Here is a 19546-nt window from a genome sequence, read left to right on the forward strand (position 1 = left end):
ACTTGTGTACAGGAGTCTTGAAATTCAGCTCACAGAAATGCCTCTGGTGTCTGCCTGCCTAGAGACAACCCTACCCGCATAGTGCTTCCAAATTTTGGTATATAATATGACTCAAGAATCCAACTTGGAACAATCTCTGAAACACATTTCCTCCTTAAAAAAAAGCTTCCTCAGTTAAATTGTGAAACGCATCTCAGAGATTGTTTTGTGAGCTCTTTTAGCAGTTATTGTGCAATTGCTTATTTTTGTTTGTTTAATAAAGTACATCTAAGTTGAATTAGTTCAATTCCAGCTCTGCGGAATTTGTTGGTGCCATATAAGTAGTTAAGGAAGTTTTAAGGCAAGGTTTAACTTTTAATGATAAGATAAAATAAATAAACAACTTTGCAAAAAACTTATTTTGTATTTCAATTTAGTTTTATAATGGACATCTTTTTCTGTTGAGGCAGATCCTATTGACTGAGGTTGGGGCTGCTGTCTCCAAGCATGGGCCAGTGGCGCAATGGATAACGCGTCTGACTACGGATCAGAAGATTGTAGGTTCGACTCCTACCTGGCTCGGCCGTTGTGCCGTGATCGTATAGTGGTTAGTACTCTGCGTTGTGGCCGCAGCAACCCCGGTTCGAATCCGGGTCACGGCATCTCCATTTTCCTTCTCTTCCGCGCTAAGTACATTTTGACCCCATTCACAACAGATGCAGATTACAGGACGCTAAGTACATTTTGACCCCATTCACAACAGATGCAGATGACAGGACACAATTACCCGGGATAATGTACAGACCCACGGCCCCAGGTCTGGGGGGGAGAATGCATCCTTAGCTTGGCTGGCATTCCCACCCATTTAAACGCTCTAAGAATGCACATCATGGCCGCATCCATCTCCTTCCATCCCTCACTCTCGTTCAGCGTAAACATAAATGAGAGGGAGTCCTGGTGGTAGTATCTGTTAAAAGCTGTTATTATTTGTCCGACTAGTTTAAAAAGGACAACATTCTTTGCAATGCATTGTAGGTATTCAAATTAGGCTCACACCCACATGACATTTTTCTAAATGCATGCCTTGTCCAACTGCAGAACCCTGCAACTGTTAACCATGTGAGTGTCAGAGTTAAACAATAGCTACAATGCAAACAGTGTAAATAGTGCCAAATATCTAACATTGCACTAAATCACAACAAAGTGTTAATTCTTGGCACCCCTTTAAAAGTCTAAATAAATTGTAAACGCCACTGCAATATAACAACCATGATTTAATACATAGAACAATGTGATTATCCTAGTAAAAAACACAATAACAAACTTTTGAACTCTAAAGTAAAAATGGAAAAAGATATAATAGTGGAGACAACTTACTAACACAGCCCAAAAATCTAATAAAGCTTTAAAGCATCTAGAGGCATTGGCAACTCACATGAACCAGAGCCCACAATCTGGCTCTGGAATAAAAGCATTGGACTCTTAAATAGGTGACTCCCTCTCCTCTTCTTATTTATAGGTATCAGATCCACCTTTTCCCTAGACACAGACTTCCGGCAGATCATATATGTACATATAATATATACATACAATAAAACAGGAAAAATGTGTACAGTGTAAAACCTTAATAAAATTATACCATAGAGAATTACACTTGTGTACAGGAGTCTTGAAATTCAGCTCACAGAAATGCCTCTGGTGTCTGCCTGCCTAGAGACAACCCTACCCGCATAGTGCTTCCAAATTTTGGTATATAATATGACTCAAGAATCCAACTTGGAACAATCTCTGAAACACATTTCCTCCTTAAAAAAAAGCTTCCTCAGTTAAATTGTGAAACGCATCTCAGAGATTGTTTTGTGAGCTCTTTTAGCAGTTATTGTGCAATTGCTTATTTTTGTTTGTTTAATAAAGTACATCTAAGTTGAATTAGTTCAATTCCAGCTCTGCGGAATTTGTTGGTGCCATATAAGTAGTTAAGGAAGTTTTAAGGCAAGGTTTAACTTTTAATGATAAGATAAAATAAATAAACAACTTTGCAAAAAACTTATTTTGTATTTCAATTTAGTTTTATAATGGACATCTTTTTCTGTTGAGGCAGATCCTATTGACTGAGGTTGGGGCTGCTGTCTCCAAGCATGGGCCAGTGGCGCAATGGATAACGCGTCTGACTACGGATCAGAAGATTGTAGGTTCGACTCCTACCTGGCTCGGCCGTTGTGCCGTGATCGTATAGTGGTTAGTACTCTGCGTTGTGGCCGCAGCAACCCCGGTTCGAATCCGGGTCACGGCATCTCCATTTTCCTTCTCTTCCGCGCTAAGTACATTTTGACCCCATTCACAACAGATGCAGCTTACAGGACGCTAAGTACATTTTGACCCCATTCACAACAGATGCAGATGACAGGACACAATTACCCGGGATAATGTACAGACCCACGGCCCCAGGTCTGGGGGGGAGAATGCATCCTTAGCTTGGCTGGCATTCCCACCCATTTAAACGCTCTAAGAATGCACATCATGGCCGCATCCATCTCCTTCCATCCCTCACTCTCGTTCAGCGTAAACATAAATGAGAGGGAGTCCTGGTGGTAGTATCTGTTAAAAGCTGTTATTATTTGTCCGACTAGTTTAAAAAGGACAACATTCTTTGCAATGCATTGTAGGTATTCAAATTAGGCTCACACCCACATGACATTTTTCTAAATGCATGCCTTGTCCAACTGCAGAACCCTGCAACTGTTAACCATGTGAGTGTCAGAGTTAAACAATAGCTACAATGCAAACAGTGTAAATAGTGCCAAATATCTAACATTGCACTAAATCACAACAAAGTGTTAATTCTTGGCACCCCTTTAAAAGTCTAAATAAATTGTAAACGCCACTGCAATATAACAACCATGATTTAATACATAGAACAATGTGATTATCCTAGTAAAAAACACAATAACAAACTTTTGAACTCTAAAGTAAAAATAGAAAAAGATATAATAGTGGAGACAACTTACTAACACAGCCCAAAAATCTAATAAAGCTGTAAAGCATCTAGAGGCATTGGCAACTCACATGAACCAGAGCCCACAATCTGGCTCTGGAATAAAAGCATTGGACTCTTAAATAGGTGACTCCCTCTCCTCTTCTTATTTATAGGTATCAGATCCACCTTTTCCCTAGACACAGACTTCCGGCAGATCATATATGTACATATAATATATACATACAATAAAACAGGAAAAATGTGTACAGTGTAAAACCTTAATAAAATTATACCATAGAGAATTACACTTGTGTACAGGAGTCTTGAAATTCAGCTCACAGAAATGCCTCTGGTGTCTGCCTGCCTAGAGACAACCCTACCCGCATAGTGCTTCCAAATTTTGGTATATAATATGACTCAAGAATCCAACTTGGAACAATCTCTGAAACACATTTCCTCCTTAAAAAAAAGCTTCCTCAGTTAAATTGTGAAACGCATCTCAGAGATTGTTTTGTGAGCTCTTTTAGCAGTTATTGTGCAATTGCTTATTTTTGTTTGTTTAATAAAGTACATCTAAGTTGAATTAGTTCAATTCCAGCTCTGCGGAATTTGTTGGTGCCATATAAGTAGTTAAGGAAGTTTTAAGGCAAGGTTTAACTTTTAATGATAAGATAAAATAAATAAACAACTTTGCAAAAAACTTATTTTGTATCTCAATTTAGTTTTATAATGGACATCTTTTTCTGTTGAGGCAGATCCTATTGACTGAGGTTGGGGCTGCTGTCTCCAAGCATGGGCCAGTGGCGCAATGGATAACGCGTCTGACTACGGATCAGAAGATTGTAGGTTCGACTCCTACCTGGCTCGGCTGTTGTGCCGTGATCATATAGTGGTTAGTACTCTGCGTTGTGGCCGCAGCAACCCCGGTTCGAATCCGGGTCACGGCATCTCCATTTTCCTTCTCTTCCGCGCTAAGTACATTTTGACCCCATTCACAACAGATGCAGATTACAGGACGCTAAGTACATTTTGACCCCATTCACAACAGATGCAGATGACAGGACACAATTACCCGGGATAATGTACAGACCCACGGCCCCAGGTCTGGGGGGGAGAATGCATCCTTAGCTTGGCTGGCATTCCCACCCATTTAAACGCTCTAAGAATGCACATCATGGCCGCATCCATCTCCTTCCATCCCTCACTCTCGTTCAGCGTAAACATAAATGAGAGGGAGTCCTGGTGGTAGTATCTGTTAAAAGCTGTTATTATTTGTCCGACTAGTTTAAAAAGGACAACATTCTTTGCAATGCATTGTAGGTATTCAAATTAGGCTCACACCCACATGACATTTTTCTAAATGCATGCCTTGTCCAACTGCAGAACCCTGCAACTGTTAACCATGTGAGTGTCAGAGTTAAACAATAGCTACAATGCAAACAGTGTAAATAGTGCCAAATATCTAACATTGCACTAAATCACAACAAAGTGTTAATTCTTGGCACCCCTTTAAAAGTCTAAATAAATTGTAAACGCCACTGCAATATAACAACCATGATTTAATACATAGAACAATGTGATTATCCTAGTAAAAAACACAATAACAAACTTTTGAACTCTAAAGTAAAAATAGAAAAAGATATAATAGTGGAGACAACTTACTAACACAGCCCAAAAATCTAATAAAGCTGTAAAGCATCTAGAGGCATTGGCAACTCACATGAACCAGAGCCCACAATCTGGCTCTGGAATAAAAGCATTGGACTCTTAAATAGGTGACTCCCTCTCCTCTTCTTATTTATAGGTATCAGATCCACCTTTTCCCTAGACACAGACTTCCGGCAGATCATATATGTACATATAATATATACATACAATAAAACAGGAAAAATGTGTACAGTGTAAAACCTTAATAAAATTATACCATAGAGAATTACACTTGTGTACAGGAGTCTTGAAATTCAGCTCACAGAAATGCCTCTGGTGTCTGCCTGCCTAGAGACAACCCTACCCGCATAGTGCTTCCAAATTTTGGTATATAATATGACTCAAGAATCCAACTTGGAACAATCTCTGAAACACATTTCCTCCTTAAAAAAAAGCTTCCTCAGTTAAATTGTGAAACGCATCTCAGAGATTGTTTTGTGAGCTCTTTTAGCAGTTATTGTGCAATTGCTTATTTTTGTTTGTTTAATAAAGTACATCTAAGTTGAATTAGTTCAATTCCAGCTCTGCGGAATTTGTTGGTGCCATATAAGTAGTTAAGGAAGTTTTAAGGCAAGGTTTAACTTTTAATGATAAGATAAAATAAATAAACAACTTTGCAAAAAACTTATTTTGTATCTCAATTTAGTTTTATAATGGACATCTTTTTCTGTTGAGGCAGATCCTTTTGACTGAGGTTGGGGCTGCTGTCTCCAAGCATGGGCCAGTGGCGCAATGGATAACGCGTCTGACTACGGATCAGAAGATTGTAGGTTCGACTCCTACCTGGCTCGGCCGTTGTGCCGTGATCGTATAGTGGTTAGTACTCTGCGTTGTGGCCGCAGCAACCCCGGTTCGAATCCGGGTCACGGCATCTCCATTTTCCTTCTCTTCTGCGCTAAGTACATTTTGACCCCATTCACAACAGATGCAGATGACAGGACGCTAAGTACATTTTGACCCCATTCACAACAGATGCAGATGACAGGACGCAATTACCCGGGATAATGTACAGACCCACAGCCCCAGGTCTGGGGGCGAGAATGCATCCTTAGCTTGGCTGGCATTTCCACCCATTTAAACGCTCTAAGAATGCACATCATGGCCGCATCCATCTCCTTCCATCCCTCACTCTCGTTTAGCGTAAACATAAATGAGAGGGAGTCCTGGTGGTAGTATCTGTTAAAAGCTGTTATTATTTGTCCGACTAGTTTAAAAAAAACAACATTCTTTGCAATGCATTGTAGGTATTCAAATTAGGCTCACACCCACATGACATTTTTCTAAATGCATGCCTTGTCCAATTGCAGAACCCTGCAACTGTTAACCATGTGAGTGTCAGAGTTAAACAATATCTAAAATGCAAACAGTGTAAATAGTGCCAAATATCTAACATTGCACTAAATCACAACAAAGTGTTAATTCTTGGCACCCCTTTAAAAGTCTAAATAAATTGTAAACGCCACTGCAATATAACAACCATGATTTAATACATAGAACAATGTGATTATCCTAGTAAAAAACACAATAACAAACTTTTGAACTCTAAAGTAAAAATGGAAAAAGATATAATAGTGGAGACAACTTACTAACACAGCCCAAAAATCTAATAAAGCTGTAAAGCATCTAGAGGCATTGGCAACTCACATGAACCAGAGCCCACAATCTGGCTCTGGAATAAAAGCATTGGACTCTTAAATAGGTGACTCCCTCTCCTCTTCTTATTTATAGGTATCAGATCCACCTTTTCCCTAGACACAGACTTCCGGCAGATCATATATGTACATATAATATATACATACAATAAAACAGGAAAAATGTGTACAGTGTAAAACCTTAATAAAATTATACCATAGAGAATTACACTTGTGTACAGGAGTCTTGAAATTCAGCTCACAGAAATGCCTCTGGTGTCTGCCTGCCTAGAGACAACCCTACCCGCATAGTGCTTCCAAATTTTGGTATATAATATGACTCAAGAATCCAACTTGGAACAATCTCTGAAACACATTTCCTCCTTAAAAAAAAGCTTCCTCAGTTAAATTGTGAAACGCATCTCAGAGATTGTTTTGTGAGCTCTTTTAGCAGTTATTGTGCAATTGCTTATTTTTGTTTGTTTAATAAAGTACATCTAAGTTGAATTAGTTCAATTCCAGCTCTGCGGAATTTGTTGGTGCCATATAAGTAGTTAAGGAAGTTTTAAGGCAAGGTTTAACTTTTAATGATAAGATAAAATAAATAAACAACTTTGCAAAAAACTTATTTTGTATCTCAATTTAGTTTTATAATGGACATCTTTTTCTGTTGAGGCAGATCCTATTGACTGACTTTGGGGCTGCTGTCTCCAAGCATGGGCCAGTGGCGCAATGGATAACGCGTCTGACTACGGATCAGAAGATTGTAGGTTCGACTCCTACCTGGCTCGGCCGTTGTGCCGTGGTTAGTACTCTGCGTTGTGGCCGCAGCAACCCCGGTTCGAATCCGGGTCACGGCATCTCCATTTTCCTTCTCTTCCGCGCTAAGTACATTTTGACCCCATTCACAACAGATGCAGATGACAGGACGTTAAGTACATTTTGACCCCATTCACAACAGATGCAGATGACAGGACGCTAAGTACATTTTGACCCCATTCACAACAGATGCAGATGACAGGACGCAATTACCCGGGATAATGTACAGACCCACAGCCCCAGGTCTGGGGGGGAGAATGCATCCTTAGCTTGGCTGGCATTTCCACCCATTTAAACGCTCTAAGAATGCACATCATGGCCGCATCCATCTCCTTCCATCCCTCACTCTCGTTCAGCGTAAACATAAATGAGAGGGAGTCCTGGTGGTAGTATCTGTTAAAAGCTGTTATTATTTGTCCGACTAGTTTAAAAAAAACAACATTCTTTGCAATGCATTGTAGGTATTCAAATTAGGCTCACACCCACATGACATTTTTCTAAATGCATGCCTTGTCCAATTGCAGAACCCTGCAACTGTTAACCATGTGAGTGTCAGAGTTAAACAATATCTAAAATGCAAACAGTGTAAATAGTGCCAAATATCTAACATTGCACTAAATCACAACAAAGTGTTAATTCTTGGCACCCCTTTAAAAGTCTAAATAAATTGTAAACGCCACTGCAATATAACAACCATGATTTAATACATAGAACAATGTGATTATCCTAGTAAAAAACACAATAACAAACTTTTGAACTCTAAAGTAAAAATGGAAAAAGATATAATAGTGGAGACAACTTACTAACACAGCCCAAAAATCTAATAAAGCTGTAAAGCATCTAGAGGCATTGGCAACTCACATGAACCAGAGCCCACAATCTGGCTCTGGAATAAAAGCATTGGACTCTTAAATAGGTGACTCCCTCTCCTCTTCTTATTTATAGGTATCAGATCCACCTTTTCCCTAGACACAGACTTCCGGCAGATCATATATGTACATATAATATATACATACAATAAAACAGGAAAAATGTGTACAGTGTAAAACCTTAATAAAATTATACCATAGAGAATTACACTTGTGTACAGGAGTCTTGAAATTCAGCTCACAGAAATGCCTCTGGTGTCTGCCTGCCTAGAGACAACCCTACCCGCATAGTGCTTCCAAATTTTGGTATATAATATGACTCAAGAATCCAACTTGGAACAATCTCTGAAACACATTTCCTCCTTAAAAAAAAGCTTCCTCAGTTAAATTGTGAAACGCATCTCAGAGATTGTTTTGTGAGCTCTTTTAGCAGTTATTGTGCAATTGCTTATTTTTGTTTGTTTAATAAAGTACATCTAAGTTGAATTAGTTCAATTCCAGCTCTGCGGAATTTGTTGGTGCCATATAAGTAGTTAAGGAAGTTTTAAGGCAAGGTTTAACTTTTAATGATAAGATAAAATAAATAAACAACTTTGCAAAAAACTTATTTTGTATTTCAATTTAGTTTTATAATGGACATCTTTTTCTGTTGAGGCAGATCCTATTGACTGAGGTTGGGGCTGCTGTCTCCAAGCATGGGCCAGTGGCGCAATGGATAACGCGTCTGACTACGGATCAGAAGATTGTAGGTTCGACTCCTACCTGGCTCGGCCGTTGTGCCGTGATCGTATAGTGGTTAGTACTCTGCGTTGTGGCCGCAGCAACCCCGGTTCGAATCCGGGTCACGGCATCTCCATTTTCCTTCTCTTCCGCGCTAAGTACATTTTGACCCCATTCACAACAGATGCAGATTACAGGACGCTAAGTACATTTTGACCCCATTCACAACAGATGCAGATGACAGGACACAATTACCCGGGATAATGTACAGACCCACGGCCCCAGGTCTGGGGGGGAGAATGCATCCTTAGCTTGGCTGGCATTCCCACCCATTTAAACGCTCTAAGAATGCACATCATGGCCGCATCCATCTCCTTCCATCCCTCACTCTCGTTCAGCGTAAACATAAATGAGAGGGAGTCCTGGTGGTAGTATCTGTTAAAAGCTGTTATTATTTGTCCGACTAGTTTAAAAAGGACAACATTCTTTGCAATGCATTGTAGGTATTCAAATTAGGCTCACACCCACATGACATTTTTCTAAATGCATGCCTTGTCCAACTGCAGAACCCTGCAACTGTTAACCATGTGAGTGTCAGAGTTAAACAATAGCTACAATGCAAACAGTGTAAATAGTGCCAAATATCTAACATTGCACTAAATCACAACAAAGTGTTAATTCTTGGCACCCCTTTAAAAGTCTAAATAAATTGTAAACGCCACTGCAATATAACAACCATGATTTAATACATAGAACAATGTGATTATCCTAGTAAAAAACACAATAACAAACTTTTGAACTCTAAAGTAAAAATAGAAAAAGATATAATAGTGGAGACAACTTACTAACACAGCCCAAAAATCTAATAAAGCTGTAAAGCATCTAGAGGCATTGGCAACTCACATGAACCAGAGCCCACAATCTGGCTCTGGAATAAAAGCATTGGACTCTTAAATAGGTGACTCCCTCTCCTCTTCTTATTTATAGGTATCAGATCCACCTTTTCCCTAGACACAGACTTCCGGCAGATCATATATGTACATATAATATATACATACAATAAAACAGGAAAAATGTGTACAGTGTAAAACCTTAATAAAATTATACCATAGAGAATTACACTTGTGTACAGGAGTCTTGAAATTCAGCTCACAGAAATGCCTCTGGTGTCTGCCTGCCTAGAGACAACCCTACCCGCATAGTGCTTCCAAATTTTGGTATATAATATGACTCAAGAATCCAACTTGGAACAATCTCTGAAACACATTTCCTCCTTAAAAAAAAGCTTCCTCAGTTAAATTGTGAAACGCATCTCAGAGATTGTTTTGTGAGCTCTTTTAGCAGTTATTGTGCAATTGCTTATTTTTGTTTGTTTAATAAAGTACATCTAAGTTGAATTAGTTCAATTCCAGCTCTGCGGAATTTGTTGGTGCCATATAAGTAGTTAAGGAAGTTTTAAGGCAAGGTTTAACTTTTAATGATAAGATAAAATAAATAAACAACTTTGCAAAAAACTTATTTTGTATCTCAATTTAGTTTTATAATGGACATCTTTTTCTGTTGAGGCAGATCCTTTTGACTGAGGTTGGGGCTGCTGTCTCCAAGCATGGGCCAGTGGCGCAATGGATAACGCGTCTGACTACGGATCAGAAGATTGTAGGTTCGACTCCTACCTGGCTCGGCCGTTGTGCCGTGATCGTATAGTGGTTAGTACTCTGTGTTGTGGCCGCAGCAACCCCGGTTCGAATCCGGGTCACGGCATCTCCATTTTCCTTCTCTTCTGCGCTAAGTACATTTTGACCCCATTCACAACAGATGCAGATGACAGGACGCTAAGTACATTTTGACCCCATTCACAACAGATGCAGATGACAGGACGCAATTACCCGGGATAATGTACAGACCCACAGCCCCAGGTCTGGGGGGGAGAATGCATCCTTAGCTTGGCTGGCATTTCCACCCATTTAAACGCTCTAAGAATGCACATCATGGCCGCATCCATCTCCTTCCATCCCTCACTCTCGTTCAGCGTAAACATAAATGAGAGGGAGTCCTGGTGGTAGTATCTGTTAAAAGCTGTTATTATTTGTCCGACTAGTTTAAAAAAAACAACATTCTTTGCAATGCATTGTAGGTATTCAAATTAGGCTCACACCCACATGACATTTTTCTAAATGCATGCCTTGTCCAATTGCAGAACCCTGCAACTGTTAACCATGTGAGTGTCAGAGTTAAACAATATCTAAAATGCAAACAGTGTAAATAGTGCCAAATATCTAACATTGCACTAAATCACAACAAAGTGTTAATTCTTGGCACCCCTTTAAAAGTCTAAATAAATTGTAAACGCCACTGCAATATAACAACCATGATTTAATACATAGAACAATGTGATTATCCTAGTAAAAAACACAATAACAAACTTTTGAACTCTAAAGTAAAAATAGAAAAAGATATAATAGTGGAGACAACTTACTAACACAGCCCAAAAATCTAATAAAGCTGTAAAGCATCTAGAGGCATTGGCAACTCACATGAACCAGAGCCCACAATCTGGCTCTGGAATAAAAGCATTGGACTCTTAAATAGGTGACTCCCTCTCCTCTTCTTATTTATAGGTATCAGATCCACCTTTTCCCTAGACACAGACTTCCGGCAGATCATATATGTACATATAATATATACATACAATAAAACAGGAAAAATGTGTACAGTGTAAAACCTTAATAAAATTATACCATAGAGAATTACACTTGTGTACAGGAGTCTTGAAATTCAGCTCACAGAAATGCCTCTGGTGTCTGCCTGCCTAGAGACAACCCTACCCGCATAGTGCTTCCAAATTTTGGTATATAATATGACTCAAGAATCCAACTTGGAACAATCTCTGAAACACATTTCCTCCTTAAAAAAAAGCTTCCTCAGTTAAATTGTGAAACGCATCTCAGAGATTGTTTTGTGAGCTCTTTTAGCAGTTATTGTGCAATTGCTTATTTTTGTTTGTTTAATAAAGTACATCTAAGTTGAATTAGTTCAATTCCAGCTCTGCGGAATTTGTTGGTGCCATATAAGTAGTTAAGGAAGTTTTAAGGCAAGGTTTAACTTTTAATGATAAGATAAAATAAATAAACAACTTTGCAAAAAACTTTTGACTGAGGTTGGGGCTGCTGTCTCCAAGCATGGGCCAGTGGCGCAATGGATAACGCGTCTGACTACGGATCAGAAGATTGTAGGTTCGACTCCTACCTGGCTCGGCCGTTGTGCCGTGATCGTATAGTGGTTAGTACTCTGTGTTGTGGCCGCAGCAACCCCGGTTCGAATCCGGGTCACGGCATCTCCATTTTCCTTCTCTTCTGCGCTAAGTACATTTTGACCCCATTCACAACAGATGCAGATGACAGGACGCTAAGTACATTTTGACCCCATTCACAACAGATGCAGATGACAGGACGCAATTACCCGGGATAATGTACAGACCCACAGCCCCAGGTCTGGGGGGGAGAATGCATCCTTAGCTTGGCTGGCATTTCCACCCATTTAAACGCTCTAAGAATGCACATCATGGCCGCATCCATCTCCTTCCATCCCTCACTCTCGTTCAGCGTAAACATAAATGAGAGGGAGTCCTGGTGGTAGTATCTGTTAAAAGCTGTTATTATTTGTCCGACTAGTTTAAAAAAAACAACATTCTTTGCAATGCATTGTAGGTATTCAAATTAGGCTCACACCCACATGACATTTTTCTAAATGCATGCCTTGTCCAATTGCAGAACCCTGCAACTGTTAACCATGTGAGTGTCAGAGTTAAACAATATCTAAAATGCAAACAGTGTAAATAGTGCCAAATATCTAACATTGCACTAAATCACAACAAAGTGTTAATTCTTGGCACCCCTTTAAAAGTCTAAATAAATTGTAAACGCCACTGCAATATAACAACCATGATTTAATACATAGAACAATGTGATTATCCTAGTAAAAAACACAATAACAAACTTTTGAACTCTAAAGTAAAAATAGAAAAAGATATAATAGTGGAGACAACTTACTAACACAGCCCAAAAATCTAATAAAGCTGTAAAGCATCTAGAGGCATTGGCAACTCACATGAACCAGAGCCCACAATCTGGCTCTGGAATAAAAGCATTGGACTCTTAAATAGGTGACTCCCTCTCCTCTTCTTATTTATAGGTATCAGATCCACCTTTTCCCTAGACACAGACTTCCGGCAGATCATATATGTACATATAATATATACATACAATAAAACAGGAAAAATGTGTACAGTGTAAAACCTTAATAAAATTATACCATAGAGAATTACACTTGTGTACAGGAGTCTTGAAATTCAGCTCACAGAAATGCCTCTGGTGTCTGCCTGCCTAGAGACAACCCTACCCGCATAGTGCTTCCAAATTTTGGTATATAATATGACTCAAGAATCCAACTTGGAACAATCTCTGAAACACATTTCCTCCTTAAAAAAAAGCTTCCTCAGTTAAATTGTGAAACGCATCTCAGAGATTGTTTTGTGAGCTCTTTTAGCAGTTATTGTGCAATTGCTTATTTTTGTTTGTTTAATAAAGTACATCTAAGTTGAATTAGTTCAATTCCAGCTCTGCGGAATTTGTTGGTGCCATATAAGTAGTTAAGGAAGTTTTAAGGCAAGGTTTAACTTTTAATGATAAGATAAAATAAATAAACAACTTTGCAAAAAACTTATTTTGTATCTCAATTTAGTTTTATAATGGACATCTTTTTCTGTTGAGGCAGATCCTATTGACTGACTTTGGGGCTGCTGTCTCCAAGCATGGGCCAGTGGCGCAATGGATAACGCGTCTGACTACGGATCAGAAGATTGTAGGTTCGACTCCTACCTGGCTCGGCCGTTGTGCCGTGGTTAGTACTCTGCGTTGTGGCCGCAGCAACCCCGGTTCGAATCCGGGTCACGGCATCTCCATTTTCCTTCTCTTCTGCGCTAAGTACATTTTGACCCCATTCACAACAGATGCAGATGACAGGACGCTAAGTACATTTTGACCCCATTCACAACAGATGCAGATGACAGGACGCAATTACCCGGGATAATGTACAGACCCACAGCCCCAGGTCTGGGGGGGAGAATGCATCCTTAGCTTGGCTGGCATTTCCACCCATTTAAACGCTCTAAGAATGCACATCATGGCCGCATCCATCTCCTTCCATCCCTCACTCTCGTTCAGCGTAAACATAAATGAGAGGGAGTCCATTTTGGTAGTATCTGTTAAAAGCTGTTATTATTTGTCCGACTAGTTTAAAAAGGACAACATTCTTTGCAATGCATTGTAGGTATTCAAATTAGGCTCACACCCACATGACATTTTTCTAAATGCATGCCTTGTCCAACTGCAGAACCCTGCAACTGTTAACCATGTGAGTGTCAGAGTTAAACAATATCTAAAATGCAAACAGTGCAAATAGTGCCAAATATCTAACATTGCACTAAATCACAACAAAGTGTTAATTCTTGGCACCCCTTTAAAAGTCTAAATAAATTGTAAACGCCACTGCAATATAACAACCATGATTTAATACATAGAACAATGTGATTATCCTAGTAAAAAACACAATAACAAACTTTTGAACTCTAAAGTAAAAATAGAAAAAGATATAATAGTGGAAACAACTTACTAACACAGCCCAAAAATCTAATAAAGCTGTAAAGCATCTAGAGGCATTGGCAACTCACATGAACCAGAGCACACAATCTGGCTCTGGAATAAAAGCATTGGACTCTTAAATAGGTGACTCCCTCTCCTCTTCTTATTTATAGGTATCAGATCCACCTTTTCCCTAGACACAGACTTCCGGCAGATCATATATGTACATATAATATATACATACAATAAAACAGGAAAAATGTGTACAGTGTAAAACTTTAATAAAATTATACCATAGAGAATTACACTTGTGTACAGGAGTCTTGAAATTCAGCTCACAGAAATGCCTCTGGTGTCTGCCTGCCTAGAGACAACCCAACCCGCATAGTGCTTCCAAATTTTGGTATATAATATGACTCAAGAATCCAACTTGGAACAATCTCTGAAACACATTTCCTCCTTTAAAAAAAGCTTCCTCAGTTAAATTGTGAAACGCATCTCAGAGATTGTTTTGTGAGCTCTTTTAGCAGTTATTGTGCAATTGCTTATTTTTGTTTGTTTAATAAAGTACATCTAAGTTGAATTAGTTCAATTCCAGCTCTGCGGAATTTGTTGGTGCCATATAAGTAGTTAAGGAAGTTTTAAGGCAAGGTTTAACTTTTAATGATAAGATAAAATAAATAAACAACTTTGCAAAAAACTTATTTTGTATCTCAATTTAGTTTTATAATGGACATCTTTTTCTGTTGAGGCAGATCCTATTGACTGAGGTTGGGGCTGCTATCTCCAAGCATGGGCCAGTGGTGCAATGGATAACGTGTCTGACTACGGATCAGAAGATTGTAGGTTCGACTCCTACCTGGCTCGGCCGTTGTGCCGTGATCGTATAGTGGTTAGTACTCTGCGTTGTGGCCGCAGCAACCCCGGTTCGAATCCGGGTCACGGCATCTCCATTTTCCTTCTCTTCCGCGCTAAGTACATTTTGACCCCATTCACAACAGATGCAGATGACAGGACGCTAAGTACATTTTGACCCCATTCACAACAGATGCAGATGACAGGACGCAATTACCCGGGATAATGTACAGACCCACAGCCCCAGGTCTGGGGGGGAGAATGCATCCTTAGCTTGGCTGGCATTCCCACCCATTTAAACGCTCTAAAAATGCACATCATGGCCGCATCCATCTCCTTCCATCCCTCACTCTCGTTCAGCGTAAACATAAATGAGAGGGAGTAGTATCTGTTAAAAGCTGTTATTATTTGTCCGACTAGTTTAAAAAGGACAACATTCTTTGCAATGCATTGTAGGTATTCAAATTAGGCTCACACCCACATGAAATTTTTCTAAATGCATGCCTTGTCCAATTGCAGAACCCTGCAACTGTTAACCATGTGAGTGTCAGAGTTAAACAATATCTACAATGCAAACAGTGTAAATAGTGCCAAATATCTAACATTGCACTAAATCACAACAAAGTGTTAATTCTTGGCACCCCTTTAAAAGTCTAAATAAATTGTAAACGCCACTGCAATATAACAACCATGATTTAATACATAGAACAATGTGATTATCCTAGTAAAAAACACAATAACAAACTTTTGAACTCTAAAGTAAAAATAGAAAAAGATATAATAGTGGAGACAACTTACTAACACAGCCCAAAAATCTAATAAAGCTGTAAAGCATCTAGAGGCATTGGCAACTCACATGAACCAGAGCCCACAATCTGGCTCTGGAATAAAAGCATTGGACTCTTAAATAGGTGACTCCCTCTCCTCTTCTTATTTATAGGTATCAGATCCAACCTTTTCACTAGACACAGACTTCCGGCAGATCATATATGTACATATAATATATACATACAATAAAACAGGAAAAATGTGTACAGTTTAAAACCTTAATAAAATTATACCATAGAGAATTACACTTGTGTACAGGAGTCTTGAAATTCAGCTCAAAGAAATGCCTCTGGTGTCTGCCTGCCTAGAGACAACCCTACCCGCATAGTACTTCCAAATTTTGGTATATAATATGACTCAAGAATCCAACTTGGAACAATCTCTGAAACACATTTCCTCCTTTAAAAAAAGCTTCCTCAGTTAAATTGTGAAACACATCTCAGAGATTGTTTTGTGAGCTCTTTTAGCAGTTATTGTGCAATTGCTTATTTTTGTTTGTTTAATAAAGTACATCTAAGTTGAATAAGTTCAATTCCAGCTCTGCTGAATTTGTTGGTGCCATATAAGTAGTTAAGGAAGTTTTAAGGCAAGGTTTAACTTTTAATGATAAGATAAAATAAATAAACAACTTTGCAAAAAACTTATTTTGTATCTCAATTTAGTTTTATAATGGACATCTTTTTCTGTTGAGGCAGATCCTATTGACTGAGGGTGGGGCTGCTGTCTCCAAGTATGGGCCAGTGGCGCAATGGATAACGCGTCTGACTACGGATCAGAAGATTGTAGTTTCGACTCCTACCTGGCTCGGCCGTTGTGCCGTGATCGTATAGTGGTTAGTACTCTGCGTTGTGGCCGCAGCAACCCCGGTTCGAATCCGGGTCACGGCATCTCCATTTTCCTTCTCTTCCGCGCTAAGTACATTTTGACCCCATTCACAACAGATGCAGATGACAGGACGCTAAGTACATTTTGACCCCATTCACAACAGATGCAGATGACAGGACGCAATTACCCGTGATAATGTACAGACCCACAGCCCCAGGTCTGGGGGGGAGAATGCATCCTTAGCTTGGCTGGCATTTCCACCCATTTAAACGCTCTAAGAATGCACATCATGGCCGCATCCATCTCCTTCCATCCCTCACTCTCGTTCAGCGTAAACATAAATGAGAGGGAGTCCATTTTGGTAGTATCTGTTAAAAGCTGTTATTATTTGTCCGACTAGTTTAAAAAGGACAACATTCTTTGCAATGCATTGTAGGTATTCAAATTAGGCTCACACCCACATGACATTTTTCTAAATGCATGCCTTGTCCAACTGCAGAACCCTGCAACTGTTAACCATGTGAGTGTCAGAGTTAAACAATATCTACAATGCAAACAGTGTAAATAGTGCCAAATATCTAACATTGCACTAAATCACAACAAAGTGTTAATTCTTGGTACCCCTTTAAAAGTCTAAATAAATTGTAAACGCCACTGCAATATAACAACCATGATTTAATACATAGAACAATGTGATTATCCTAGTAAAAAACACAATAACAAACTTTTGAACTCTAAAGTAAAAATAGAAAAAGATATAATAGTGGAGACAACTTACTAACACAGCCCAAAAATCTAATAAAGCTGTAAAGCATCTAGAGGCATTGGCAACTCACATGAACCAGAGCCCACAATCTGGCTCTGGAATAAAAGCATTGGACTCTTAAATAGGTGACTCCCTCTCCTCTTCTTATTTATAGGTATCAGATCCACCTTTTCCCTAGACACAGACTTCCGGCAGATCATATATGTACATATAATATATACATACAATAAAACAGGAAAAATGTGTACAGTGTAAAACCTTAATAAAATTATACCATAGAGAATTACACTTGTGTACAGGAGTCTTGAAATTCAGCTCACAGAAATGCCTCTGGTGTCTGCCTGCCTAGAGACAACCCTACCCGCATAGTGCTTCCAAATTTTGGTATATAATATGACTCAAGAATCCAACTTGGAACAATCTCTGAAACACATTTCCTCCTTAAAAAAAAGCTTCCTCAGTTAAATTGTGAAACGCATCTCAGAGATTGTTTTGTGAGCTCTTTTAGCAGTTATTGTGCAATTGCTTATTTTTGTTTGTTTAATAAAGTACATCTAAGTTGAATTAGTTCAATTCCAGCTCTGCGGAATTTGTTGGTGCCATATAAGTAGTTAAGGAAGTTTTAAGGCAAGGTTTAACTTTTAATGATAAGATAAAATAAATAAACAACTTTGCAAAAAACTTATTTTGTATCTCAATTTAGTTTTATAATGGACATCTTTTTCTGTTGAGGCAGATCCTATTGACTGAGGTTGGGGCTGCTGTTCTAAGCATGGGCCAGTGGCGCAATGGATAAAGCGTCTGACTACAGATCAGAAGATTGTAGGTTCGACTCCTACCTGGCTCGGCCGTTGTGCCGTGATCGTATAGTGGTTAGTACTCTGCGTTGTGGCCGTAGCAACCCCGGTTCGAATCCAGGTCACGGCATCTCCATTTTCCTTCTCTTCCGCGCTAAGTACATTTTGACCCCATTCACAACAGATGCAGATGACAGGACGCTAAGTACATTTTGACCCCATTCACAACAGATGCAGATGACAGGACACAATTACCCGGGATAATGTACAGACCCACGGCCCCAGGTCTGGGGGGGAGAATGCATCCTTAGCTTGGCTGGCATTCCCACCCATTTAAACGCTCTAAGAATGCACATCATGGCCGCATCCATCTCCTTCCATCCCTCACTCTCGTTCAGCGTAAACATAAATGAGAGGGAGTCCTGGTGGTAGTATCTGTTAAAAGCTGTTATTATTTGTCCGACTAGTTTAAAAAGGACAACATTCTTTGCAATGCATTGTAGGTATTCAAATTAGGCTCACACCCACATGACATTTTTCTAAATGCATGCCTTGTCCAACTGCAGAACCCTGCAACTGTTAACCATGTGAGTGTCAGAGTTAAACAATAGCTACAATGCAAACAGTGTAAATAGTGCCAAATATCTAACATTGCACTAAATCACAACAAAGTGTTAATTCTTGGCACCCCTTTAAAAGTCTAAATAAATTGTAAACGCCATTGCAATATAACAACCATGATTTAATACATAGAACAATGTGATTATCCTAGTAAAAAACACAATAACAAACTTTTGAACTCTAAAGTAAAAATAGAAAAATATATAATAGTGGAGACAACTTACTAACACAGCCCAAAAATCTAATAAAGCTGTAAAGCATCTAGAGGCATTGGCAACTCACATGAACCAGAGCCCACAATCTGGCTCTGGAATAAAAACATTGGACTCTTAAATAGGTGACTCCCTCTCCTCTTCTTATTTATAGGTATCAGATCCACCTTTTCCCTAGACACAGACTTCCGGCAGATCATATATGTACATATAATATATACATACAATAAAACAGGAAAAATGTGTACAGTGTAAAACCTTAATAAAATTATACCATAGAGAATTACACTTGTGTACAGGA

The 19546-nt window shown here is 39.1% G+C and overlaps 18 non-coding genes across 18 annotated transcripts; all 18 read left to right on the plus strand.

Moving 5' to 3' along the window:
* Window positions 1–488: 488 nt before the first annotated feature.
* On the plus strand, window positions 489–561 carry TRNAR-ACG (transfer RNA arginine (anticodon ACG)). Its single transcript has one exon. It is a non-coding gene; the product is annotated as a tRNA-Arg (tRNA).
* An 8-nt stretch (window positions 562–569) lies between these two features.
* On the plus strand, window positions 570–641 carry TRNAH-GUG (transfer RNA histidin (anticodon GUG)). The gene has a single exon. It is a non-coding gene; the product is annotated as a tRNA-His (tRNA).
* Window positions 642–2119: 1478 nt separating this feature from the next.
* Window positions 2120–2192, plus strand: TRNAR-ACG (transfer RNA arginine (anticodon ACG)). Its single transcript has one exon. It is a non-coding gene; the product is annotated as a tRNA-Arg (tRNA).
* An 8-nt stretch (window positions 2193–2200) lies between these two features.
* TRNAH-GUG (transfer RNA histidin (anticodon GUG)) lies at window positions 2201–2272 on the plus strand. Its single transcript has one exon. It is a non-coding gene; the product is annotated as a tRNA-His (tRNA).
* A 1478-nt stretch (window positions 2273–3750) lies between these two features.
* On the plus strand, window positions 3751–3823 carry TRNAR-ACG (transfer RNA arginine (anticodon ACG)). Its single transcript has one exon. It is a non-coding gene; the product is annotated as a tRNA-Arg (tRNA).
* A 1558-nt stretch (window positions 3824–5381) lies between these two features.
* TRNAR-ACG (transfer RNA arginine (anticodon ACG)) lies at window positions 5382–5454 on the plus strand. Its single transcript has one exon. It is a non-coding gene; the product is annotated as a tRNA-Arg (tRNA).
* Window positions 5455–5462: 8 nt separating this feature from the next.
* TRNAH-GUG (transfer RNA histidin (anticodon GUG)) lies at window positions 5463–5534 on the plus strand. Its single transcript has one exon. It is a non-coding gene; the product is annotated as a tRNA-His (tRNA).
* A 1478-nt stretch (window positions 5535–7012) lies between these two features.
* TRNAR-ACG (transfer RNA arginine (anticodon ACG)) lies at window positions 7013–7085 on the plus strand. Its single transcript has one exon. It is a non-coding gene; the product is annotated as a tRNA-Arg (tRNA).
* A 1594-nt stretch (window positions 7086–8679) lies between these two features.
* On the plus strand, window positions 8680–8752 carry TRNAR-ACG (transfer RNA arginine (anticodon ACG)). Its single transcript has one exon. It is a non-coding gene; the product is annotated as a tRNA-Arg (tRNA).
* Window positions 8753–8760: 8 nt separating this feature from the next.
* TRNAH-GUG (transfer RNA histidin (anticodon GUG)) lies at window positions 8761–8832 on the plus strand. The gene has a single exon. It is a non-coding gene; the product is annotated as a tRNA-His (tRNA).
* A 1478-nt stretch (window positions 8833–10310) lies between these two features.
* On the plus strand, window positions 10311–10383 carry TRNAR-ACG (transfer RNA arginine (anticodon ACG)). The gene has a single exon. It is a non-coding gene; the product is annotated as a tRNA-Arg (tRNA).
* Window positions 10384–10391: 8 nt separating this feature from the next.
* TRNAH-GUG (transfer RNA histidin (anticodon GUG)) lies at window positions 10392–10463 on the plus strand. Its single transcript has one exon. It is a non-coding gene; the product is annotated as a tRNA-His (tRNA).
* A 1420-nt stretch (window positions 10464–11883) lies between these two features.
* On the plus strand, window positions 11884–11956 carry TRNAR-ACG (transfer RNA arginine (anticodon ACG)). Its single transcript has one exon. It is a non-coding gene; the product is annotated as a tRNA-Arg (tRNA).
* An 8-nt stretch (window positions 11957–11964) lies between these two features.
* On the plus strand, window positions 11965–12036 carry TRNAH-GUG (transfer RNA histidin (anticodon GUG)). The gene has a single exon. It is a non-coding gene; the product is annotated as a tRNA-His (tRNA).
* Window positions 12037–13514: 1478 nt separating this feature from the next.
* On the plus strand, window positions 13515–13587 carry TRNAR-ACG (transfer RNA arginine (anticodon ACG)). The gene has a single exon. It is a non-coding gene; the product is annotated as a tRNA-Arg (tRNA).
* A 1629-nt stretch (window positions 13588–15216) lies between these two features.
* TRNAH-GUG (transfer RNA histidin (anticodon GUG)) lies at window positions 15217–15288 on the plus strand. The gene has a single exon. It is a non-coding gene; the product is annotated as a tRNA-His (tRNA).
* A 1551-nt stretch (window positions 15289–16839) lies between these two features.
* On the plus strand, window positions 16840–16911 carry TRNAH-GUG (transfer RNA histidin (anticodon GUG)). The gene has a single exon. It is a non-coding gene; the product is annotated as a tRNA-His (tRNA).
* A 1478-nt stretch (window positions 16912–18389) lies between these two features.
* Window positions 18390–18462, plus strand: TRNAC-ACA (transfer RNA cysteine (anticodon ACA)). Its single transcript has one exon. It is a non-coding gene; the product is annotated as a tRNA-Cys (tRNA).
* The last annotated feature ends 1084 nt before the right edge of the window (window positions 18463–19546 follow it).

The sequence above is a fragment of the Pelobates fuscus genome, chromosome 3, assembly GCF_036172605.1.
Source record: "Pelobates fuscus isolate aPelFus1 chromosome 3, aPelFus1.pri, whole genome shotgun sequence".
NCBI lineage: Eukaryota > Metazoa > Chordata > Amphibia > Anura > Pelobatidae > Pelobates > Pelobates fuscus.